This window comes from Podarcis erhardii (assembly GCF_964252035.2).
Source record: "Podarcis erhardii genome assembly, chromosome: 5".
NCBI classification, from domain to species: Eukaryota; Metazoa; Chordata; class Lepidosauria; order Squamata; family Lacertidae; genus Podarcis; species Podarcis erhardii.
The window spans coordinates 22510814-22537007 of NC_138509.1; the positions used below are offsets into that span (position 1 = coordinate 22510814).

General features: G+C 40.9%; 1 protein-coding gene and 1 long non-coding RNA gene across 3 annotated transcripts in view; one reads left to right on the plus strand and one right to left on the minus strand.

Annotated features, from left to right (window-relative positions):
* The window catches only part of LOC309341599 (uncharacterized protein), a 166954-nt gene that overhangs the window by 40737 nt on the left and 100023 nt on the right, over positions 1 to 26194 (minus strand). Inside the window, exon 1 of one of the 2 annotated variants that reach the window (XR_014156398.1) lies at positions 23234 to 23368. The exons of the other annotated variant lie outside the window; for it this stretch is intronic. The gene's annotated coding sequence lies outside the window, so the exon portion shown is untranslated. Of the gene's footprint in view, positions 1 to 23233; positions 23369 to 26194 lie in introns of those variants that run through there. 2 annotated transcript variants of the gene reach the window in all.
* LOC309342791 lies at positions 27 to 19007 on the plus strand. Its single transcript, XR_014156998.1, has 4 exons — positions 27 to 156; positions 11931 to 12086; positions 17042 to 17166; positions 18881 to 19007. It is a non-coding gene; the product is annotated as an uncharacterized lncRNA (long non-coding RNA).

The following is a 26194-nucleotide window of genomic DNA, read 5'->3' on the forward strand; positions in this document are numbered from 1 at the left end:
AGAGAGTGTGATTGGCTGGGGCTGGATGGAAGGCAGAAGAAGCGAATATCTAGCTGGGTGCTAGTCGCTGGGTGTCAGTTGGTGATTCCTAGTGGACAGGCAGAAGATGACGATAATGTCAGCAAAGGAAGAGGATTGAGAAAGAAGGGCTGAGAGGTAGGCAAAGTGGCTTGGTGGATGGAGTAGCTGAAACATTTGGCATATGCGGAAAATACAAGGGGAGAACCTGTCCGTGGTGCTGAATGATAAGGGAGGGGCAGTTTAGAAGAACAGACTCTGGTGTCTGGTAGGAGAGCCTGAAGAAGATTCCAGGATAGGACAGCAGATACAGACCCGTGCTTTAACAGGTCAGGAGAGGCTTCAACAAAAGTCCTCGGTATCACAGTGGTGGGGAAGCTTAACCCCTGATTCATTGTAAGAAGGCAGGCCGATGTAGGCTAACTGAGGGCAGAGGTTGGAGGGGCAGCTCCCAATTTCCTCCAATGGATCAACTTCCATTCATCCATGCTTGTGCTTTCATTGATTCTTCGAACTAAAACCAAAGCAGCTTTTTGCTACCCATGCTCAAATGAGCAAGTAGTTCTATAAGCTGGTGAGGACAAAGGTTCGTGATTAGAAGTGGATTGTTTTGCTGCCAGGCTTTTAATACACAGTAGTTTCGTCTGCAGCCTCTGAGTGACAGCCTGGCTTGCTTCCTGCATTGTGTAATTTGAGATGACCTTAGTTTCACACACCATAGATGAATAGGTCTGTTAGCTCACGGGGCTTTTCTGTAATTGCGTTCAGGTTAATATGTGTGGCCTTCGTCAAGTTTCATATGTCAGGGCTACAGTCTCTATGGCATTGTCTTGCTGTTTTGAAATGTAGATGGATCCTTTCATTGCCACATTCCTAGAAAACTCTTAGCACCATTTATAATTCTAAATGAATTTCATGGAAGGATTTCTCTCTGCATTTTCTCAACAGGGCTTGGTATGAGTACATTTATTTCTGCATTCCTTTAACTGTGTGGCCTATTTTGGCTCCTTGGGCTCCAGACTTGTGCTATAAATTTAATCCATTTATCAGCCAAGGATTAAGCATCCTAGCCTCAAGTGCAAAGCTAAGCAGGGTCCGGTCTGGTTAGGGTTATGTTAAGTGCACATTAATTCCCACTGAGTTATACTGTGCTATACTCAGTGTTTGTTTTTTTTTTCTTTAAAAATGTATAGCGGTACTCTCATTTTGACTCAAGAAAATCACCATTTTATCGTTCGAATCGGAAAAAATAAACACAGTAAATGGACAAAAGTACCAAAATTCACAATTTGGGGGGGGGGTTCGTACCCCTGCATCCCCCCAGAAAAATGCACTGGCTATACTAGTAGTTTCCTGGCCTAGGTGGATAATGTTTTTGGCGTGAGTGAGATTTGGGTAATGTGAGAGGAAAGGTGTTGATGGCTTTGAACAGTTTGCCAATCTTATTTCCTAGTTTGTGATCTTGAATTCTTGATTAGTCAGATTTACTGGCCACCCCACCCTAATTGCCTAGAACTATACTTGCAACAAGTAACAAGGTAATTATTTTACCCTAACCCTTCTGGTTCAGAGAGACCAAAATCCAAATGTCTTGTACCACTTCCAAGCAACATCTAGGATGTAGTTTTGGAAGGTCTCTGAGGAGAACATTCCAAAGCTGAGAGGCTGCCATGGAAAAGGCACCTGTCTCGGTATACCTTTGGCAATATACATTGCATGCTTAACAGTGTCACCCACACATGTCTGGTCAGAAGTAAGCCTATTGTTTTCCATGCAGCTTCCTTTCGGCCCCAGGGAGCACTCCAAATTAATCCCAAGGGCCTTGATGGAACTAGGGGAGGAAGATATCTGTTCAGATCTAGTCTATTAGGCTTATATACACAGAGAATATCATGTTTTATATTTCTATGACTGTCTCTCTGTCTGTATTCTGACAATATTGGAGGAGGTAAGATAAAATTTTATACTACTTTTATACCCTTTTATACTACTCATTCTAAGGAAAAAGGCCGTATTTTGAACATTGTCCTTAATAAACAGGTAGCAAAGAGCAGTTTCTTTGTAAGCAACACAACCTTAAACACAAATAGGTGCCGGTATTTTCCAGAATTGAGCTGACACTGAGATTTGCTAACAAATAATTTCCCAGTGAAAATTCTTATCTTGCATGAAAAGGAGGCTTATGACCAGGTAAGCATTTCTCTTCATACAAAATTGAAACTGACTTTCCACGGATAACACTGAAGTTCAAAAGACAACGGAAGTCTCTCCTGCTCTCTGAAAGTTCAACCAATATTTTCCTTTCTTTCTAGAGTGCTGGGTGAGAAGTTTATGGGAGGCCAGAACTGCTGCCACTGTGCTTTTGTTACCATGTGATTCCGCTGCAGCCTTTCATTTCATGATTTCTTTGAAACCAAAATAGGGTTTTCTGTGTGCGGTTAAGTACCGACAGCTTTTATAGAATGAACTCAATCAAAAATGGCTCCTTTGCTTGTCTTTATCTTTGTGCTTTTCACTTTGTAGCCCAAGTGAGATTATTTCAGCCACCTGTAAGCCATTAGCACTTCTGTTTCACCACACGTTTCCTTCAGGACCACATTGAAAACTTAGTGCAAAATAAATAAACCATTGCATGTATGATTGTCAAGAAATGATGTCTCTGTGTATGAATCATTGCTTAAGCCCCTGGTCTGATTTACTTGGGTTTATTTCTGTATGGCAGGGCTGGGGAACCTTTGGCCCTCCTGATGCTGGTGGACTACAACTCCCATCATCCCTTAACTTTGGCTGCACTGACTCCAGCTGATGGGAATTGAGTCCAACAACTATTGCAGAGCCAGAGATTCCTCAGCTCAACACTTTTCCCTACTCTGCACCAATGGTATAGGTCTGCTTCTACTTTCCACAAACGATGACCTGCCTCACAGGTTTATAAGCAACTTTCTGAAAACGATGCCTTGGGAAAGGCAGCTCACTAAGCCACATCAGGCAGAGTAATCCACCACCACCCCTTATTCTGGGCCAAAGGTGTTAGAGTAGCAGTGGAAATAATATAAATGGAACTGAAATTGCATGGAATATACTGGGTTAAAAGTACATATCTGAACTACTGGAAGTGATGCGCTCCAAGTATCTCAGATACTTACAGACTATGGCATTCATGCAGAGATATTTTGACTTTATGTGCCAATGAGAAAGCAGTAGCTTAAATGCTGTTAGGATTTCGTCTAAAAAAGTGAATGGCCATCAAATGTTTCTGGTCCTTTAAGAAGAAAAGAAACGAAAAACCCTGCTATTTGATCCTATGACCTCATGTAACAGTGATGGATTATGCAGGATGTCCCACATTAATAGGCATTTTCAGCTCATTCTACACCTTGATTTCAGTAAGAGGCTCATTATTCTTTTTTAATCTCATATTCATGTGGGGCATGAAAAGGACAAAGGCATCAGTTTTGAATGTAAAGGGTTCCCCTTCGCACTCCAACCAGGACAATGGTTCTCTCCTATTCACTTAAGGAAGTAGGACTGTCCAAAAGTTTAGGTCCTAAACTTTAGGAATAGATTCTTAACTATACTGGCAACTGAGCACTAGGGACTCAGTATGGAGTTTCCTGCCTGGGAGATTTTCAGAAAGAAACCTGCTTCTACAGCAGTGCTCAATATTTGATAAGTACAGCAGTGGTCAGCACCAATATCAGTTCTCAGCTGGAGCAGCAGCTCTTAGCAGACTCAGGCTGAATTCTCAAAAAACATTTTAACACTGTTCATGCCTACCCTAAAGCTTGAGTTTAATGGCCTTGAACCCAGGAAATTTGGTACAGGATTCCACATGCAACAGGAAGTTCACCACCACCCCCAACTGCGTTTCTGAGCAAGCATGGTTAGGACTGTAAGTGCATGTCTACAATCCCTATGATGGCAATAAATGGCCAAATATATTTAGTTAAAAGAAGGGAGACAATAGATAGGAGCCTCCCAGGGATCTTGGTTCCCTTTTACAGGCTTTTATAAAAAACAGATGCAACCTTGATGTGAAGACCACAATCCTAAACATGTCTCATCATAGCCAACCAGATGTTGGGATTTCATTCCTCCTGTTGCAGGATGTGTGATTGTTTTCATCACATGTCTGTGTTGACATTCCATATTGTTGGAGTCATGAGAGTGGAAGTTCAGTTACACTGTTCCATTGTGTAGTACTTTTGTTTTTCTTCTGTCTTGGGGATGAAGAAAGAGAGAGGAGCCATGTTTTCTTCTGTTCTTTTGTACACAAAAAAGTAGCTTAGAAATCCACACATTCAATACTTAGCTTCTGCTTGAACTCTGCTATTGTATTGTGTGCATATATCTCCAGATACAGTATGTGCATCGGGAAAGAAGAGTGATGAATCATCCCAAGGGTTGCTTGTGGGGGGGGGGGAGACATAGCTGCCTGGCATTCTCCAGTTGGTGCAAGAACCCCAGCGAGGTCTATCTCAGTGTACCCAGGCACCAACACCAGATGCCTATGGGAGCAGCCCTTTCTCATTCACATACACATCTGTCAGTCCAATGACCAGATCATGTATGAATAAGTTAAAAGGCATTGGTCCATATATATTGGTCCATGTATATATAGGTCCATATAAAACACACATACACATATACTAGGGACTCATCTCTCTCCATTGTGATAACAAACCATTCATTCCTACTCTCTAATCCTTGCTGTTTCCTCTTTACTCCTGCACTCTGTGTCTACCCTCCATCACTCTGGTTATCTCTGAAAGCCAAGATTCTGTGTGAAAAACTAGCAATATTGACATCAAAAGGGGCAGCATCACTACATGATCTCAGACTTCAGATGTTGCTGGACCACACATGCTGCTCAGTGCTAATTAATTCACTTTATTCCTGCACACCATGACTTGGTTCCAAATCCTCTGTCGAAACAGCAGCTGAAAGGCTTTGATTCGCTTCCAAAAGAGCTGAGAGCAATTTGCTCCTCTGCAAATTTTAACGCAGAATATTTTTCCAGATATTTTTTCAGAATATTCCAATATTTGCCAAGCATTCTCTGTATATTTGATGCCCTGTCATATTTTATTTTGCCATTCGATATGTGGCATTTGATGTCACCGTCTGATCACTGGCATGGTAAGCACTTTAGTAACGGACAGTATTTAGCATCCAATAGCATCTGTCAGATGGCACGCAATGGTATTTATATCTGACAGTGTTTGACAGCCTCTGATATTTCCTAGATGATGCCAACGAGCACTTGAATTTTGGAATAGACTGTCACATTGAAAGTTCGTATCTGAATTCTGAAATGTTGCACTCATTCTGAGCAGTGAAGCTAGACTAGAGTATGCCAACTTTTGAATATTAGTTTTCATTCTGATTTCTAGTTAAACAAACATGAGAAATTTCTCATGGGCATGGTCTTCTCTGTGAAAAGTATTAAAGTGGGCATCACATTCTAGTACCACCCACCCCAAGTTGCGGCAAATGTTCGCTTTGCCCCATAGTAGAAAGAACCATAACCTGCTAGAACTAGACTCATAACGTCCGTTGAAACTGTAAACATTTACGAACCATGTTTCATAGCCTTCAACATCTTGGCTTCGGCAGTATATTAGGCCAAACTACACTGCCACCCAAGGCAGCTCATATTTGTTCCCAAAAGTGCTGTTCACCACCACAGCAGCTTCATGGACAAATAGCAAGGAAGGGAGCACCGTGGTAGTAAATGTCCCCCCCCCCCCGCCGCCGCCAAAAGAAGACCTTTCAGATCAGGGCCCCATGACTGCTTTTTCTTCAAAATAAACATTATCAGTTGCTATTAAAAGCAAGAATACTGTAACCTGTGGGCTGCCCCCCATCTGTTTTCTTCTGTGCTGTTACAGTCTTTTCCATTTTCTCTGTTTCAAATGTTTTCCCTTATACGAAAGTTGTGACCTACACCTGTATTGGCTCCTATATATATATAATTCCTGTTCTATTATTCCTGTCCTTTATTCCCATCATCAGATGGTGACTGTGGAAGGCCTATGCATTAAGTACAAAAAGGTTCCAGATACATCATGCAAACACTGTTATTTTGGGTTTTCTTCTTTCTTTCTTTGTTTTACAAAAATGGGGGGTTTTGCATATCTGTTGTTGTTGTTGTTTAGTCGTTTAGTCATGTCCGACTCTTCGTGACCCCATGGACCAGAGCACACCAGGCACTTCTGTCTTCCACTGCCTCCCGCAGTTGGGTCAAATGCATGCTGGTAGCTTCGAGAACACTATCCAACCATCTCATCCTCTGTCGTCCCCTTCTCCTTGTGCCCTCCATCTTTCCCAACATCAGGGTCTTTTCCAGGGAGTATATCTAGATCTTTATATGTAGTGAAGTAGTGGTAGAGACACTGAGTTTAGTGCAGCAATGAAAGCTATTTAACTTATTCTAGGGTTGCCATGTTTCATATCCAGACACAAAGGTTGTTGAGCTTTCCAGACGTTATGGTAACCCTAGTTTATTCACAAAATCATTTTTACAACACTTGAGACTATCAAGTAGTATTTGCTCCAGCCCATAGTTCCAGCAAGGTTAGAGGGGTCTGTTTTGAGAGAGAGAGAGAAGAGAGAGAGAGAGAGAGCTTTCTTTGATATAAATCAAATCTATATATGTTGGGGAATAGCCATCGTAACATCTGTGCACCTCATTCCTTGTTCGGAAGTTCAGAATGTTCTATCTTGAAATTGATTTCTAAGTAATATATAAACATTGTCCACTGACTGACCATCCTTGAAAGTTTATATGCTCTTGGAGCTAAAGATGTGAATGATAAATGCTGCTGACATATGTAGCAATGAATCATTTTGCTGGATTTTCTGATATATATTTTTAATCGTAGCTTGAGCAATCGAAGTCTATCTTTGGGTTTACCCCTATGAAGCAGCCAATTGAAAAATAACCCCCAATATTTATTCCCATTTTAATGGGAAAATCCATGGAAAGTGACGGCATCAATGTAACCACATACGCATTTTAGAATTAAGGTCGATCCATCCTTGGAGATGCGGAAAGGGCTTGTTGACCATGGATTGTCTCGCCTTTCATGAATAAATTCAAATGTGGCATTTCTGATACAGTAACATATCAAGCTGTTACTGAAGCAAAGAGTATAATTTGAAATGATTAGGGTCCATATAACAGATAATTTTTATCTAAAGCCATATAAAATTTAAAGAATCTATTGCAAATTAAGGACATAGAATAGGTATCTCAGACTGGAAAAACAAGTTGTTTGCAAGTCACTTAAATGCCAGACTACTATTGTTCTTTATTTCTGCCTCCTGTAGTGGCTCAAGATTGAATTGGGGTTTGAACCCATTTGCAGCCAGAGATTTCACCAATCTAGTAGTGGGCAGGATCAAGTCGTGGCACTCAACCAACTTCCAGTTGTCTGTGTCCCTGCCCTATACTGGGATGGAGAGGGGGCAGTGAAGCTTCATCATGGTCAACCTTGATGTTGTCTTGCAACTGCATACTGGGAGAATGTGATGGGCCCCACAGGAAATCAAGGTCATGTGAGCACTGCCTGCCTACCCATCATCCACTACTGAACCAATCCCTGGGTGGAAATGACAGTCTAGGAAACAGTCTCCAGTGACATCATTTGCAGTCCCATAATTCCTAGCTCCATAGCCCTGCAGCAATCTGTGTGGAGCTGCCATTTCCCTGCTCTCCTGATTTGAATTTCAAGTTTGGATTGTTTCATCTGTGTCTTGTTTTAATTATGGTTTAATATAGCTGTTTCACTATGTATTTTATGTATTGGTAGCTGTATTTTTTATAAAGGCATCTGAAGGCAGCCCTGTTTAGGGAAGTTTTAAATGTTTCATGTTTTATCGTGTTTTAAATATTCTGCTGCGAGCCGCCCAGAGTGGCTGGGGAAACCCAGCCAGATGGGCGGGGTATGTATGTATGTAAGTTTATTTATTTATTTTTAATTGATAGCTATGTTTTTTTATTTTTGTTATATTGCTGTTGGCTTTTATTTGTCTGTGAACCACTATGGTGCTTCTTCTTGAAATGAAAGGCCTTATATAAATTACAACAACTCTCCTGGCCACCTTGTCCACTATATCTAAACACACCTACCATTACTGCACAGGTACTTCCTTGGTCTGATTTCTTACCATATTGCAGCCAAGCTATTTAGGACTTCAGAGGTGAGGATCAGCACTGTGAATTTTAATTGAATCACAATAGAAACAAAAGCTGTGATTTTTATGCTAGTGTTTCGCAGAGACATATTGTTACAGATTTTCAGAATCCAGATGTTAATGACCAACTGTAGCTGATGGAGCCTAATAAGTGCTGATATACTAAGATTAAACAATCTGGATATTTTTAGTTCATTTGTGGATGAGAATCTATGCTGTGCAATATTGTTATCAGCTTGTTCACAACTAGCAGCTTGCGCAGTTGGTTCAATCAATGAGTAACAATTAGATTTTGGATTCATTCATCAATATAAATGGAAAGGAGTCACTAGAGGAAAGCACAAGTGTCTCTAAAGAACAAAGTGAATCCTTTTCCATTTGGTATGATATACTGACATAAACCAGCAATTGGGAATACATGAAACATGGTATTTTATAATGCAAAATGGTTATAATGTCCTAGAGGGTTTTGAAAACCCACTTTAAAAAACCTATTTGAATGAGAACAGTTTTGCCATCATTTAGTTTGGTTTACAAAGATGTTGCTTTCAACACTTAAATGTTAATTTGTTGCCCAAACTACAAACATGATACATCCCTGCATGAGATACAGTGGGTACCCACTATTTTTGTGCTTTCTAGAAATGATTGAAGACCTTTTTGATTCAACAAGCTTTTCCAGTTGAGTGAAAGGGTGCTTATTCCCTGTTGTTTGTAAATCTCTTTTTAAAAGAATACAACGCTATTTGGTTTTTTTTGTTATTTTGTAAATCACCTTGACACTAATGTGGAAGGCCATTAATAAATTAGTAAACTAAATTTACTAATTTATTAATTAATTAGTAAACTAAATTTATTTGGGACTAGGGAGGAATTTGTCCTCCAGGTAAATTGGGCCAGTCTGGGGGTTTTGCCTTCCTCATAGCAATTGTCACAGATTGGGCAGATAATGCAGGGGGTTGTATACCTAGTCAAGGTGGATCAAGGGGGTGAGTGGGACTCTCACTGCCTGCTCCAAGGGATAGGGGTACCCCGTTAAAGGGTTCCAGGGGGAGGTGCTTCCATCTTGATGCCCAGGCGGGGGCTGACGGGTTAGAGTAATACTCCACAACAGTGATCTTAGAAGTCACCCCGCTTTTATGTATGTCACGGGGTGATCCTTAACCCAAGATTAACCCTTCTCCAAATCAACCAGCAGTCAGGCTGGGTGATTCTGGATAACTATCCAACGCCTACGCCAAGATTTGCTTTCATCTGTAATCAATAATGTGGTGGCCTGTATTATCCCAAAGTGGTTGCCTTGTGATTATTTTATCTTCCCTGGTTAGCCCCTGGCTGCTTGCTACCTCATGCCACCTGGGCCCACAACCCAAGTTTGTTAAAGGTACTGACTGATGATAGACAGACCCCTATTCTCTTCACAGAACTACATTCCCAGAGTTGTTTAGCAATGCATCCCTCTTCCCCAGAAAACCCCATAAGTTATAGCTTTCTCAGAAACACCCCATAGACAGTTGTTCTCAAAAAGTTGAAAACCTTCTCAATGTAATTTTAAAAAAACCATACAACTTAAAATCATAAAACAGTGTGTGTATCATTAACTAAATCAACAGCATTAAAATAAACATCCAAGTGGGGGGGGGAGGGCATTACTGCAAAATATAAAACCAGCTTCAATATAATCTATCCCGCAAGCTATTTGGGTATGATCCATTCAAGGTTAGGTCTCATTGATTTCAGTGGGCAAGCTAGGAATAATGTAAATTATACATGGAGACGGGAACTAGGCAAACTGCGATGAGTCAGTATCATTCTGCTAAATGCAGATTATTCATTTTTAGCCTTCAAGTACATAAACTTGATTGGATCATGCCCTTTCTCTTCAAGCTGTTCAGAAACATCAAGTAATATGCCTTTGTAATACCCTTTGTTGTTCTTTCATGTTAGAATAACTATCAGTGCTACCAGGTAACTGAATATTGTAACACATTCACAGATCTGTTGCTTATTTTGAAAGGCAATGCTATTCTAATTGAAACGTATTGATTTCCCAGAGAATGTACTCATATTTATATTGGCATCTCAAGGTTCAGGGGACAGAATTAAATTGTAATGTGGCAAAGTACTCACATTTTAAATTATTTCCTGTCTAGGGTTGACACAGGACAACAGTTCAAATGGCCCCTTCCTCCACTTGAAAACCTGCTTGTGTGTGTATCTGTATTGTCAATATAGTTCATTCTGGGGAGCTCTCACACCTGATTTATTTATTAACTTATTATCCTTTATCATAATTTCAGAGACTTTAAAGTGGCATATTTTGGAAAATTGGGGTACAAACGGTCACATTTTTTTTTTGCTGAAAACATTTTAAATACCTTTAAAATTAAAAATTAATTAAAAATTAATTAAGAAATAATTATTTAAAAAAATATTTTATTTTTTTTACTGAAAACATTTTAAATACCTTTAAAATTAAAAAAAAAAATTAACTCCCAGTCACTAAACTTGGAGAAGAAACTGGAGCTACTTCCTCCAATCCTGTGACATGGTGAGTCAAGGGAGCCACTGAACATTTATGGGAGAGGAGCCACTGCTGATCTAGGGCAAAGCTTTTGGAAGGACAGAATATAAATATTATGCTATATTATATTGAATTTGAAGAGAACCTTAGGCAAGGGTAGCAAGACAGGATCTGAGAGGGGACAGGAGTCTCTCCCATAATATCTTTATATATATATATATATATATTTACTATCATTTTAATATTTCAAAACTTGACTTCCTTCCCCCTCTTTCTGCGGTTCCTTAAATTTATTTTTAATACCTTCTGCATATCCAAATTAACTTAATTTGCTCATTTATTCATCTACTTTCTCTCCCATAATATCTAATGAAGTTTCTCCTAAGAGGAGAGGGTGAGGAAGAAAGTGGAATAGTTCAATGTGCATATGTACAAAAGATTCTTTTCAGTTCTTCCCTTTTCAATAAATGTACATCACTTCAGGGATTTCATTTTCATAATATGGCCTATCCTTACATAATGTTATCAGTCTTCTTTTGACTAATAAATACCTGCAGGCTATCTGTCTCCTAGTTCTCGTATTATGTAATCTAATCTCTGCCATGAAGAGAACAAGTAAATTTTCATAGTTTTGTTATAGCAAACAATGGAGAACTCTACAGGGGAACGATCCCCTCGGAATAATGGTGGGAAGAGCATAAGAATCCTAAAATAACCCTCTTCTGTGTTGTTCTTCTTTCCCCCCATCACAAGTGCCAACTTCAAACAACTCTGACTCAGACATTGGTTTCATGGAGTTTAATGGGACATGTTGCCATGTGCAATTTCATTGGGTGGATTTCTCCCACAAACATGAATCAACAAGGTTTTGTGTGAGCAGATCAATCAACCCTAATCATTAGTTTTGTTAAGAACAGGAGGTTGTTAAGAATGGCACCTAAGCTGCAGTCCTGTGATGACTGGATAGGAGTAAGTCCCATTTAATTCAATGGGACTTACTTCTGAATATATATGCATAGGGTTATGCTGTTACTCTCATTTCTAGCTATAGTCACCCCAACACACATTGAAATATTTTAACTCCACTGTGCCTGGTGCCCTTTAATGATTTATGTATCAGAAAGGGAGGGAAAGGTGAGATGTATTGCTGTTACCCAGCACCATAATGTGATCCTGTTTGTGAATCCAGTATGATACTTTCCACCAACTAGGAAGGATCCCTGCCTGAAGCCCTGGAGAGCCACTGCTATTGAGGGTAGACAATACTGAACCAGATGGAACATATGTAAGACACCTTCCTAGTACTCTCCTCTCTGAAATCACTAGACAACTTTGATTCTGGAAGGTAAGTCCACTCCCTAGAGATGAAATGCTAATTCTATGGCTGTCAATACCATACCCAGTCAGCCAGTGTGGGGTAGTGGGTTGAATGTTTGGTTGAATTTGGATGGGATAAATCTGTATTTAAATTTCCTGGAGTTATGAAGCTCCAGAGTGGTTTTTTGGAAGGGGCAATTTCTGATGGAAATGATGATCTAGTTCTATTATGGGTTGGGGGGCAGATTCTCCTAAATTCTGGAGTGTCATATTTCCCCCCCCCCATAATTCCTGGATGTAGTAAAAGTTAAAATTAATCAAGGTTTGATTAAACTTTGCTAAACACAGAAGCCCCCTGGATTTAGTTATGCTAATGAGCCAAGCCAGCTTGACACAGCTAACTGGGGTGGATCTACACCGATCTGTTAGAACATTGAACGTAATATAGCTCTCAAGGCAATTTCCCATTGTCGACAGATCGCTGCTCTACAGCACCCTCTGGTGTCGCATTTTTATAACATATTTTAAACATTATAACCAACCAGTATAGATTTGCCCTCAATGTGCCAAGGCTGGTGATGGCCCATCAAGGAAACCATCAGAGGGCAAGACTGCCAGGCAAGGGGGAGTGGGGTCCATTGTTTGCTGGGTGCTAGTGCGCAGAGGCAAAGGCCAGGCTTAGGGTTTCAACTTTGAATGACGTAGGCCAACAGGAGGTCCTTGGAGTTGGGTAGCTGCAAAAAGAAGGGGCAGAACTCCATGTGAGCCGAGGATGACAGGCTGGATAGAAGAAGAAGAAGAAGAAGAAGAAGAAGAAGAAGAAGAAGAAGAAGAGTAGTAGTAGTAGTAGTAGTAGTTTGGATTTGATATCCCGCTTTATCACTACCCTAAGGAGTCTCAAAACGGCTAACAATCTCCTTTTCCTTCCTCCCCCACAACAAACACTCTGTGAGGTGAGTGAGGCTGAGAGACTTCAGAGAAGTGCGTCTAGCCCAAGGTCACCCAGCAGCTGCAGGTGGAGAAGCGGGGAATCGAACCTGGTTCACCAGATTACGAGTCTACCGCTCTTAACCACTACAGCACACTGGCTCTCAGAGACAAAGAGGATGCTTTTTTGCTGTCCTTTGAATTGAATGCTGAAAGGGGGAAGCCAGAGCTTCATAGGACGTGCTATGCAATCCCTCCATCTAGGTCCACGTTGTATATATGTGTGTAAATAAAACCATATATCCTAAAGACACCACAATCTCCATTGTGCCTAATTTCTGAAGAAAACACAAACCCTGGGTAAGTGCCTGAAACCCCTGATATTTCACACTGCTGGGAGATAGGGGTGGCATATAACACTATAACCAGGTCCTCTAATCTTTCAGGCAACACCATTGGCTGGTACAACTACATAGAGAACATGTTCCTTGCTCCTCATACAACAAATGCAATCAATAATTAGAGTTTAGAGCACTTGATAAGCCCAGGATGGCCATTAGACAAACAGGGATGTTAGCAGAATTAGTACATTCTGCCACACACACACAGGCCCCTCTCCTTCAGTTTTGAGTGGAATTTGTCTGGAAAGCCAAACGTTCCACAAAAATCTGCCCCTAATTTTAGGGGAGTGTATAATCTGCACTAATTTTACAGTTCTTATCTGTAAACACAAAAGGTGGATAATTTGTTGCCTGGGAATTTGCTTGTAATCCTCAACATTTATGCCATGTAATATGAGTTCTGATGACATACATTGAGATTATGATGTAGTTTATAGCCCCATCTAGTGATCCAGCCACCAAAATACTATCCTATACTTCCGATCAGATGGAGCACTGGCAATGTGGATAACAAACCCAATGGCTGTCCTTATGATGAACACTTGCAAAATTGCTTGCACTTTGGGGTTAGCCACTAGAGGGAAGAAAAACCAACACATGGAAAGAGAGTAGTGATGAAAAAGGCCATGGCTAATTAAAAATCAACAGTGCTTGGTTTAGCAAATTATACATTAATTAGTTTTCTATGGAAGTGGACAAATAAATGATTATCAAAATTTGTTGTCGTTACTAAGCAGCAATAAAAACAAAATTTGCCAGTTACTGCTATTTGTTATGCTAGCAGGTTATGGATGTACAAGTTATAGTACTGATTTCCCTCAGATTAGACTGAAGAAATGACTTGTCTGAAGCAACCCTGCTGCACCATCATTGCAAAAAGTACACCCACCTTCCTGGTTTTATGTCTCCACTATAATCCTAAACACTCTGCTGAAAGCACAACCCTGGTCTGCCCTAAATACAGATAGAATTTCCTGAAAACCTCAATGCCGTGCTTAGTCGCAGATATATTTTTAAACTCCCATCTCATTCCTTGGTCTTAATGAAAAGCAAGTTGTTTTTTAACTAGTTCAACTGAAAAAACATAATATTATATTTTGTACTTGTTATAGTTATAGTTATAATATTATATACACTAGGGGATGGGCCGTGCACACATCCGGGGGTGGACAGGAGGAGCTCTGCTCCTCTTAATTAATAAATAAACATACTAGGCTAAAAATAGAAATGATCAGAATATCCACTCTGACTTTATGCAAATCCATGATTGTGATGTAGTATAGAAATCCTCCAATGGGAGCTGTGTGATGACATTCTTATGTTTTTATTAGAATGAAAGATATATGCTACATATATACACTCCAGGATTCCTAAAGTAACAAGCACATTTAACTATATGTATGATGCTGCAGAAATAAAGTACTGAATGTGGTTCGATTCATATCACACACACTGCAAAAAATTCTGCACATAATTAGTTGATCTTTTTTAAAAAAACATGCAATGCAAGAGCAGTTCAGACATAATCAGGCATTCAAGCAAGTGGCAGCCTGGTTTAGACAAAGTTCAGTCAGGTCAGAATCAGCAAATTCTGTGTATAAATCCTTTTAAAATGGAGCCTTCCTCCATCTCTAGTAATCCCGCAAACAGAAAAACACCCAGCAATACTTGCTGGTGAAGGAAGCACTCACTTAATGTCTGGGGACGTGCATACTAAATAGTCTGTGCTTTGCTCCAAAATCCTAACTTGCTGTTGGACCATTGGTCATGTTGGCTGGAGCAGATGGAAGTTGGAATTCATAAACATCTGGAAGGGCACAGCTTATCTATTCATGCTCTGCAAACTGACCATGAGCAAGGCTGAAGATTTGCCAATGGTTAACCTAAATAAATAAATAAATAAATATTATTTATACCCCGCCCTCCCCAGCCAAGGCCAGGCTCAGGGCGGCTAACACTGAATATAAATTACAATAAAACATAATAAGGGGGGGGGGGAAACCAGTTAATTAAAATACGGCTTAAAATACGGCTTAAAATGCAGCCTCATTTTAGTAGTAGCCCATAAATAGTTATACACCCCCCCCCCCAGAAAGGGCCAGGCTCAAGGCAGCTAACACTGAATATAAATTACAATGAAACATAATAGAAAAAGGGGAAAAAATTAAAATACGGCTTAAAATACGATTTAAAATCCAGCTTAAAATGCAGCCTCATTTTAGTAGTAGCCCATAAATCAAGACCATAAAGGGAGGAAACATCAGATATTCACCCGAGCCAGCTATCCATGCTGGTCCTACATGGGCCAGCAAAAAAGCCAAGGGAAAATTTATATGCCAAATCCCATATAAGGGGTCAGAGTGAGTCCAAGCCAAAAGCCAGGCGGAACAGCTCTATCTTGCAGGCCCTGCAGAAAAATATCAAATCCCACAGGACACTGGTCTCTTGTGACAGAGCATTCCACCAAGTCGGGGCCAGTGCTGAAAAGGCCCTGGCCCTAGTTGAGACCAATCTAACCTCCTTGAGGCTCGGGATAGAGAAAATCTGAGCTAGGAGTACCTTCAGAATAATAGGTCAAATAGTGTGAATGAGAGAAGGAAGATGGCTTGATCAACCCCTTCTCAGTCTCTTTGGGCACCTTGGCTCCCTTCTCAGATGTTGCAACTCCACCTCTCAATCTTTGTTGTTGTTCGTCTGTGTCATGTGTGCCCTTTATGTAGCGAGGTTCTTACTGAGGTGCTATAGAGTCCACAGGGGTTGCATGATGAGGCATCTAGCAGAGAAATTGGGTACAGACAGGATTCTCATCTATCCTGCTTGTACAGAGAACTGGACAGGATCAGGCACTTAAGATAAGGAGGCCCTGTTCTCACCCATAACTTCTGCAACACCATAAAGCCGCCAAGAATGCTTATGTCAGAGTCATTTTAACCCCCAGTACCTAGGACAGCCATTGTTTCATTTGAATTGGAGTCTGTTTCCAAAATCTTTTAAGCGAAACCCTTTAATTAATTAATTAAATTAATTAAATTTGTATACCACCCTTCATCCATAGATCTCAGGATGGTTGACAACATAAAAATACAAGATATAAACAAAACAAAAAACGTACCAACAGATGAGCCTCCCCTCACCCATTAAAATGGGGGGCGGGGGGGGAGAGAGAATACAAGGAGAAGGAACTGGAAAATGGGTAAGAGAGTTACAAATGATACACCCTTTTGGAGTTGGTTATAAGCCTGAACAGATATGAGGCTTGTAGAGATAATATTCACCAAGTTCATGACACTCAGATACATCTCTCCCGAAGCACCAGTCCTTTCAAGCTTTACAAAGAAGATCGCTGTAATCTTGATTACTGTGTTCACTTAACCGCATACAAATGTGCGGGTTATTGTATTGAAATAAACAAAAGAGCAGACAATCAGTTTGGACTGTTTTCACTGTAAATTGGATCTGCATTACGTGACATCATATGAATACCTTGTGCAAAGCCAACCAAAAGAGCCATAAAAATGATGCGGCGAGGAGTCAAATCAATAAATTGTTTCTTTCCTCCCGCTTAATGGTGTATGCACATCAGATAAATTCGGTCTCATCTTTCATCCTGCCTTGGGTTTGTTTGCTTATTTTCCTCCCCACACTTTTTTTTTAGCAGATGTTGATTCATTCATAATTCAGCGATGAAAACTCATACCGAAAATAACAAGCAGAGCGACACTCAAAGCTGCAGACAGCCAATATGAAGCAATTTCATTCAGCTTAGCGGACACAACACAGGTAAACATCAGAGGATACGGGATATATATACAGTATATATATATATATATATATATATATATATATATATATGTGTGTGTGTGTGTGTGTGTGTGTGTGTGTGTGTATATATATATATATATATATATATATATATATATATATATCATTCAGGCTTCCAGTCCACTCAGCCTGCACTGGACAATGGATTTCTCAATTCCATGCTGCTGCCACCCGCTCAGTTACAAATTCAGAACCTGTGTGGCAGAGCCAAATATCTCCTCTCAGACCCTGCAAGTCTCTAGATTATGCCCCAATTCCCCCTGCCAAAAGAAACTTAAAGGTAGCAGTGGCATGGAGCAGGAGTTGGGCAATAGCAATGATGGGGCAGATCTTCCTGGAGGCCTCTTTGTGAAGCTCCAGCCCCTGGTGCCTCAGATCAGAGGCGGTTTGGGGGCATTGCAAGCGGTGCAGCTGCACCAGAGGTGAGAAGCTGAGGAAGGCGCCTACTCAAAGCCTAATAGGCGTTTGCCCAGCTTCAGGAAGCAGGTGAGAAGCTCCAACGGGGTCCTAGAGTCCTCCTGCCTCCTTCTCAAAGTTGGGCAAGCACTTGCTGGTCTTGGGGAAGGGGGAAGGAGGGCTCTAAGACCCTCCCAGAGCCTCGTGTCTCATCCCCAAAGCCCACCTTGAGCCGTCGCTGTGAGGACTGGGGGGGAGGGAGTCAAATTGCCTCGCAATTACTAAGGTCCAATCCTGCTCAGATGCGGCTACAGCAGCATCCCAGGCACCAGGAAGCCTGGGAAATTAAAGCTCTTCGGGGGGGTTCAACTACCAGTACAGTAGTACCTTGGTTCTCAAACGCTTTGGTTCTCAAACTTCGAAAACCCAGAAGTAAGTGTTCTGGTTTTCGACTGATTTTGGAAGCTGATTTTTGGAGCCTTGGTTTTCGAATGTTTCAGAAGTCAAATGGACTTCCAGAATGGATTAAGTTTGGTGCTTTTGTTTTTGCTATTTATTTTGCGTTTTTGTTTTTGAGGCTTTTTCAGTTAATTTGTTTTTGTGACTGTGTGGAACCCAGTTCAGCTATTGATTGATTGATTGATTGATTGTGGAAATGGATAAAGGCCTCCCATGCAAACAATGACTATCATCAGTGCAGGGAAGAAAAAAATCAACTTTTCATTTTTATTATCTACAATACTGTCTTATTTATTTGATAGTACAGTACATTAACTATTGCTTTCATTTTATGGATCAAAGGTCTCAGATACTAAAATTAATGTTAAATTGCTGTTTTAGGGGTTGTTTTTAAAAGTCTGGAATGGATTAATCTGTTTGGATTACTTTCTATGAGAAAGCATGCCTTGGTTTTGGAACGCTTTGGTTTTGGAACAGACTTCCGGAACACATTAAGTTTGAGAACCAGGGTACCACTGTACTTATTTTTTCGCCTGCTTTTGCCTCTTCCTGCCTGCCTGTGGCTGCACAGATGCAGAGTTTGAAATGCAGATGGTTGTTGCAACGAAAAGGTTATTTCCTAACTTTCAAAGTTATTTCAAACTTTTCCCCACAGAGCTTTGGCTTCTTTTTAGAGGATGCCTGAAGGTGAACCCTTCCATTTTGTTTGCTTTTTTTTTACCCCTGAATTATCCTAATTCTGTTTGCTTTTTGTTTGCAAATAATTTGTGCATTAGCCGTCACTAAAAGCATCCTTTCCTCACCTCTCTCTGAACAGATGGTGCTTTTCAGATTGAATGGGGTGATCAGATGTCCCTTTGCATTGAAGTCACATGTGAAAAACGAGGCTTCTAGCACATTCATTCATGTTTCGAAGGGAAATAAAGCACTCTCGATAATCAGAAGCGGGCTTTGCATTGGATCAACTGCAGTGGGGTTCTGCTACAAATCTCTTAACTCGGAAGCTTAAGGCTGCACTGTGAGATGTGACTTTGAAGATCAGCATTGTACTTTAGCAAGCTAACAGGGTGCTTTTGCTTTAAAAAACAAACAAACCCCACCTGCCCACACATTCAGTGTTTATGTTGGAGAGTTCAATGAGCTTTTTCAGAAATGTCTTCAAATCATTGAACAGTATAGTCTTTCACAGCATTTCTGCCAGGAGGCAGAATGGTCATTTGTTAAAAACAGTGGCAGGTAAGGGAGGAAGGAAAGAAATGTGGTAGCCAGGACCTAGGCCAGAGATGGATGTATCAGTCCATTTCTGGTTCACATAACTTTCAGATGCGCTGCCTCATAAGTACATTAAGCCTAGGGGTGGGTGAATATGTCAATTTCAGTTTTAGGAACGCATCCATTCCTGCTATAGGGACCCATTTTCAGAGGTTCTAGGTTGCTTAGAGAAGGGAGAGCACATATTTCCTCATATGCCACAAATTTTGAGAACCTTGTAGATGACATTCAGCCTCAAATATCACATTAGTCTGGGCAAGTATTTTTCAACGACTGCTTGAATGACTTTTTAAAAAATAAAGTATTAAGTTTTTTAAAATGTATTTTCTGTGCCTTTCCCTTGCATTTTTAAATTCTTTTCTACTTTTCAAAGATAGGGGGAAATACTTGCCAGTGAGCATTGTGTCTTTTTATTTGTGACCATGGATGCACTCAGAATTATTCCTGGAATCAGTTCTCTTTAATTTTATGGCTGTAATCTACAGCAGCACAACAGCAGCAGAATGTAACAAACATGACCTAATGTAGCCCAGAAAAGTAAAGTAAAGTATTTCGAACTGTTTTCCACCAAACCTCCAATTTCCCAGGCTAATATGTGGAGAAGTTTCGTAGAAGATTAACCTACTTTTTATTCTTCTCCCTGTATGTTCTATTTACAATCACTATGCAAAGCTACATTGCATGTTTTTATTATGTCCTAGTTTTCCTCTCCCCATTTCCTGATTTATTATGTTTTATTGTTGTCCGTTTAATTCCAAAAAGTCTCTGTGTAAGTTCTGCTTCTTCTCCCAAAACAAAATGATAATACAGATTTCTTATTTTTTTAAAAAATGAATCCTTTTTTGAACCATTTTATGTTCCCATCCTATTTTGCTCTTTGGAAGATGGCAGCCATTTTGTTTTCAGCCGTACCACTGGTGGAAGCCATTTTGTGATGGTGCCCTCGCGACCTTCTCAAGATGCTCAGTGTGCCCTTGGACCCAAAAAGGTTAGCAACCACTAGGCATGACATTTCAGGGTGTGAATTATGTAGGCTAGCTTTTATATGCAAATTGATCCAAATTTCCCTCCCTATCCCTAAATGAACCCAACATTTTACTGGGGCTATACATTGCAGAGGAAGGTCAGCTGTGGCAAGCTGCCTTTCAGGGAAGCTTCATCATCATTGATCTCACCACTGAGGGACCATTGATGCGCTTCAAGAGAATTGAAGGTTCCTTGGGAAATGTTCAAAAACCAATGCTATAGCACATTCATAGGAGTGACCTCATAGGGGCAGAGGTCCCTTCAACCTCACAATAAAATATTTGAGGGGTTTGCCCCTCCAAAAAAAATAATGGGCAGTCATTCAAATGTGTGTGTGCCATGTCATGTGATCAATTCTGTGGGGCAGAGCTTATCAAGTTGGCACCCCTGAGCACATCTGATAACCCATGGCCAGCTTGGAATAATTGGCATGTAAAATATTAATAGATAACATACAACGGTGTTTGCCAACTGACAGCATTTGATAAATTACATGAACGCCCTGGCTGAGCCAGGGTGTTTTTTTTCTTTTTTGACCTCCTTAAATAGTAAGGAATCAGAGGCGCATTTAGGGGAGCACGACCAGTTTGCTCGCAACATGTGCCAAGCTGAGAGGATGCCACAGGGGAAGCCACAACAATGTAATAGAACGGCGCATAAGAGGCAGGGAGTTCTGAATTTTGGCTCTGCATAGGGTTCCACTGAAACTTGACAGCCCAAAGTCTGCCATTGCCACAATGCATTTGGACTCTAGTTCACACCACCTGGTTAGAATAGCATAGTATCTGGGATGTTCCCACTGCCAAGTTTGAGGTATGAATGCTTTGGAAGCTTTTATATTCAGGATGAGACTCTGCTAAATTCAACCTTGGTAAAGAACAACAGCTGTTCTGCATTCCATAAAATGCAAATCCTACCTAGTTTGGTATATCTGATTGAAAAACGTAAACAGATAAACCCGTAAGAACCAAGGGAGAGTGTTCATTTGAATGACACTTACTTCCCTCCTTACTTCACTAAGGCTGCAATCCTATTCACACTTATAAAGAAGCCCCTTTGAACACAGTGGGTTGTACTTCTGAGTAAACAAGCATAGTAATGTGCCATAATATGATTTTCCACTTCCTGTGCCTACGGTGGTTTTGTCTAGGCAGCAGTCAACCAAAATATTCTCTTCAAATAGCCATTCTTCGCTATCATCTTAGGTTGTAGGTGAAATCCATGAAAAAGACTGAGGTAGCATTTCCCAGTAGCATATTTCAGATTAGCCCCAATTCACAATGTATCTGGAGAATTGATTTAAAAGGCTTACCAGTTTAGAAGCATCCAAGCATATTTAGGCATCATCTGCAGAATGCTGGAGTTTACGGCTTATGCATTCCAAATCTGGCCCTATAATATCAGGGATGCTCTCTGGGAGCACAAACTAAGAGGTTCCCGAGATAAATTAAAGAGGAACGGGGAGAGAGGTCCGTGTTCCCACAGCTCAATGGCACTTTAATCTCAATGTGCACTTATGGCTCCTTCTGTGAACACCTGGACAGACAGTACAGTGGTACCTCTGGTTACGTACTTAATTCATTCCAGAGGTCCGTTCTTAACCTGAAGCACCACTTTAGCTAATGGGGCCTCCTGCTGCTGCCGCGCAATTTTTGTTCTCATCCTGAAGCAAAGTTCTTAATCCGAGGTACTATTTCTGGGTTAGCAGAGTCTGTAACCTGAAGCGTATGTAACCCGAGGTACCACTGTAATCCAAAGACTCAGCTGTACAGCTGCAAATGCAACACTGAAGCGCATTACACAAATGTGACACTAGATAGCGATGGTGAGCTCATGGCAAATTCAATATATTTTTCAAAATGCATTTTCACAGCATTTTTGATATGTGTCTAGATTCCGCCCCAGTCACAGCCTGAGGTGCCCAAGCCTGTTTCTCAAATGCCACCGTTTCCTTAAATCGTAAGCAGGCAAAATGAGGCGGCAGGAGGTGTTGGATGGCAGCTGCCTTGTCCTCCTAACTCTGTTTGAGGACAGAGCTATGTTTCAGATACTACCTGTCCCAGCCTCCCTAAACTAGCCAGCTGCCTCAAGTGGGGCGGAGGATGCCAAACCCATTGTTCTCGCAGGCTTCTATACACAGAGTGGGGAAAGGGGCCATCTTGTTTTTTGCCTCAGGCAATAACAGGTCTTTGGCTCTCTCTGGTCATAAGGACTAGTCTCTTTTAAACTGGAATCGGAATATCAGGAGGTTTCCTTAAGCTAGGGTTGCTGTATTTCAAAACGTAAACTTTCGGACACAAAAGTTGCTGAGTTATTTTCTTGGAGGGTACAAATGTATTGAGCTTTCCCTAACCCCCAAGTTGCTGAGCTTTAAGATAAATTCAACAGTGTAAATAAGTTTTGATGGATGCAATAATGGAATACTGAATGGTATACCATAGTTTTTGTAGAATATGCAGGGATTTAGAATATGTAAAATGAGCCATGGAAAGAGAAGAATGGAAGTCATTGATATCTTAAGAACATAAAATGAGTATTTTAAATTGTAAAACAGCTTTATGGAGGGGGGCAAACTGGTTGAGCTCCCCCCCCCAAAAAAAAAAGTTGTTGCAAAATCTCCCCCACACACAACAAAGTTTTTGAGCTATTTTTAATGAAATTCACCAAAATCCACACTTCGGACATGGACTACCACAATGAGGGCCAAATACCAGCTATGTCTGGACATATGGCAAGCTTACCTAAGCTCTACTGGTGGCTTAGCTACAAAGTCACAAAATTCCTCCAGGAAAGAGGCTGTAATTGATACCACAATTAATTTTCCCCAAGAACTTTTTACATAGTATCCCATGAGTCTGGAAAGAGTACTTACTGTGCGAGAAGACCTTGAGATACCTCTGTCTTAACAACAGGAAGCAGGAGGGGGCAGGAGATCTTCAATAGTTGTATTTATTTGTGAACAACGGATTAACCACCCAGCACAGAAGCTGTGGGCTTGCTCCACAAAGAAAAGACTCCATATCGTTCCCACTCAGCTGTGGAGAGAACCAAACCCAGAGAGGGGAGTTTCTATTACAGATGAGACCTCTTAAAGAGACAGGCAACAATTGCATAACTTCCAACTTTGCTGTTTATGTGATAATCTGCATCAAATCCATTTCATCTTTGGACATTCGCCTCCCTCCCCCCCCCCCCACTTCCTAATTATAGGCCCTTCCAATGCTATGATGCTAAGAATACCACATACAATAAAGGTCTGTAATTCTGCAGTCAAGCTGTATCTTTATTTGTAAATCTGATCGTGCGGTATCTGCCCATGTCCATCATTTCCATTCAAATTGGAATATGAGTGTGTCACTTTATAAAGGTCCATTTTTTACATCAGCCGCTCAGAAGATTAGGGGAATATTTGTACAAGTTCTTTTTCTTCCTATAATGGCCATTTATTTATGGTTCCCCCTCCCCCCTTAGATTGCCCACTTTATCTGCTTTGCTGAACACCTGTGATAGTGATGGTAAATTATGGGCTTATTTATAGGGATCAAATATGGTTCCACGGTTTATTAACAAATGCTTGTAAGGTATCAGCAAAGACCTTGATTAAAAACAGCATATGTCTTAACATCTTTAAAAAACAGCATATGTCTTACTCAGATCAAGTCTTACTCAGATCAAGAGTCCTTCTGTTTGTGCAAAGGCACCAATTGGATATATTCATAGCCATGTAAACATTTTAAGACCTATTGATCTGAAGGGGTAGCATTGCAATGCTTAAATGTAGCTGCAGGGTTCCCAAAACTTGGGCCTCCAGCTGTTTTGGACTACAATTCCCATCATTCCTGACCACTGGTCCTGGTAGCCAGGGAGGATGGGAATTGCAGCTCAAATACAGCCAGAGACCCAAATATGGGGAAACCCTGCCATTATCTCCATAGTATTCCATCATTACTATGACCCCAGCTCTCAAAGAAACACTCTACATTGATAGATCGCTTCGAGAGCCAAGCCAAACAAGCAAGAAAAGTGCATAGTGTCATTCCCTCTAGGCTGCACCATTTTAGAAATCTGCTGGGTAGCATATTGTTTCCTTGGAATAAATAGAGCAAGTGGTTAAAGCAGAAGGCTATGAAACAAGGGCTTTGGGAAAATCAGCAACAATTATTCTTTCAGTTGATATTACTTGTTTAGGTTCAGTCATTTGATTTAGAAATGTATCTAGTTCCTTCAGCCTCATGCAGAATATTTCATTTTTCTTTGAGGTTGAAAAATCCCAAGAACCTTGAAATGCTGGTTTACTCTGATGGGAATGGTAGCATTTTCTAACCTCAATCAAGCAGAAACCACCTGGAGAAATACCCCTTTTCTTTCTACATTTTTAACATGCATCTGGCACAACGCAGCCTCATGAAAATGATAATTAATGAAAATAAATATGTGGCCAAATTTACACACATCTCAAGAAGACATGATAATGTTTATAGTGAAGATTAAATAAGGCAATATTTTCAGTTGCATCTGCTGCTGATTTTATGTTTTTTTCTCCTCGCTCCTCTGGAGTCGTCTGCTATATGTTTAGTGAAGCCCCACCACCACAGGTCCTCCCCTCCCCCTTCTTCCTTCCTTCCTTACTTCTTATTTGCATTTGTGTGTGATGCAAAGGGGAAATACTGTGGAATTATTTTGCAGCTGGTTGTGGAAACGAAGAACAGCAAGGTAGATACAGTGGTATCTTGGTTCTCGAACGTAATTTGTTCTGAAAGTCCGTTGGACTTCGGAAATGTTCGAAAACCAAAGTGCAGCTTCCAATGGGCGCAGGCACCCTGGAAAAAATAGCTGACAGTTGCATTGGACACTCGGCTTCTGAAAAATGTTCAAAAACCATATTTTTGGTGTTCAGGAGCAGAAATGTTTGAGTACCAAGGCGTTCAAGAACCAAGGTTCCACTGTATTTTCTTGGTTCAACTGCAGAAGATTAGAGTTGCAAGGAACTTGCATATCTTCATTCCCAAAGCAAACACCATATATACAAAATTTGTCTGCAGACAAACACCGGCTCCCTCAGCTGCCTGAAAGCGAGGTGAGTGCCGCAACCCCATAGTCGCCTTTGACTGGACTTAACCGCCCAGGGGTCCTTTACCTTTTACCTTTACCTATAGGGACGTGGGTGGTGCTGTGGGTTAAACCACAGAGCTTAGGGCTTGCCGATCAGAAGGTCAGCAGTTTGAATCCCCGCAACGGGGTGAGCTCCCGTTGCTTGGTCCCTGTTCATGCCAACCTAGCAGTTCAAAAGCACACCAAAGTGTAAGTAGATAAATAGGTACCACTGTGGGGGTAAGATAAACGGTGTTTCTGTGCGCTGCTCTTGTTCGCCAGAAGAGGCTTAGTCATGCTGGCCACATGACCTGGAAGCTGTATGCCAGTTCCCTCGGCCAATAAAGCGAGATAAGCCCTGCAACCCCAGAATCAGCCACGATTCTAATGGTCAGGGGTCCCTTTACCATACAAAGAATATTGTGCCACCTGAAAGATGAACCATTGCATTATGGTCCAAGCTTTCATGGGCTACAGTCCAGTGCATCAGATGTGCCAAATGTTATATTGAGCTGCAGCTACATATATACTTGGTGGTGGTAGTGGAGGGCATGGAATAATGAGGCCATAAAGAAACAGAATACAGAAAATAAATAAGGCCATGGGGAAATGGAATACAGAAAAGTGCAGATGGTGATAATTCTGTTAATAACAGTGGGCACTTGGGCCACCTGTGCTTTTCTGCATTTACTTTCATTCTGACCTCTCTATTTGCTTCCCAGAGTCATCTGCATAGCCACTG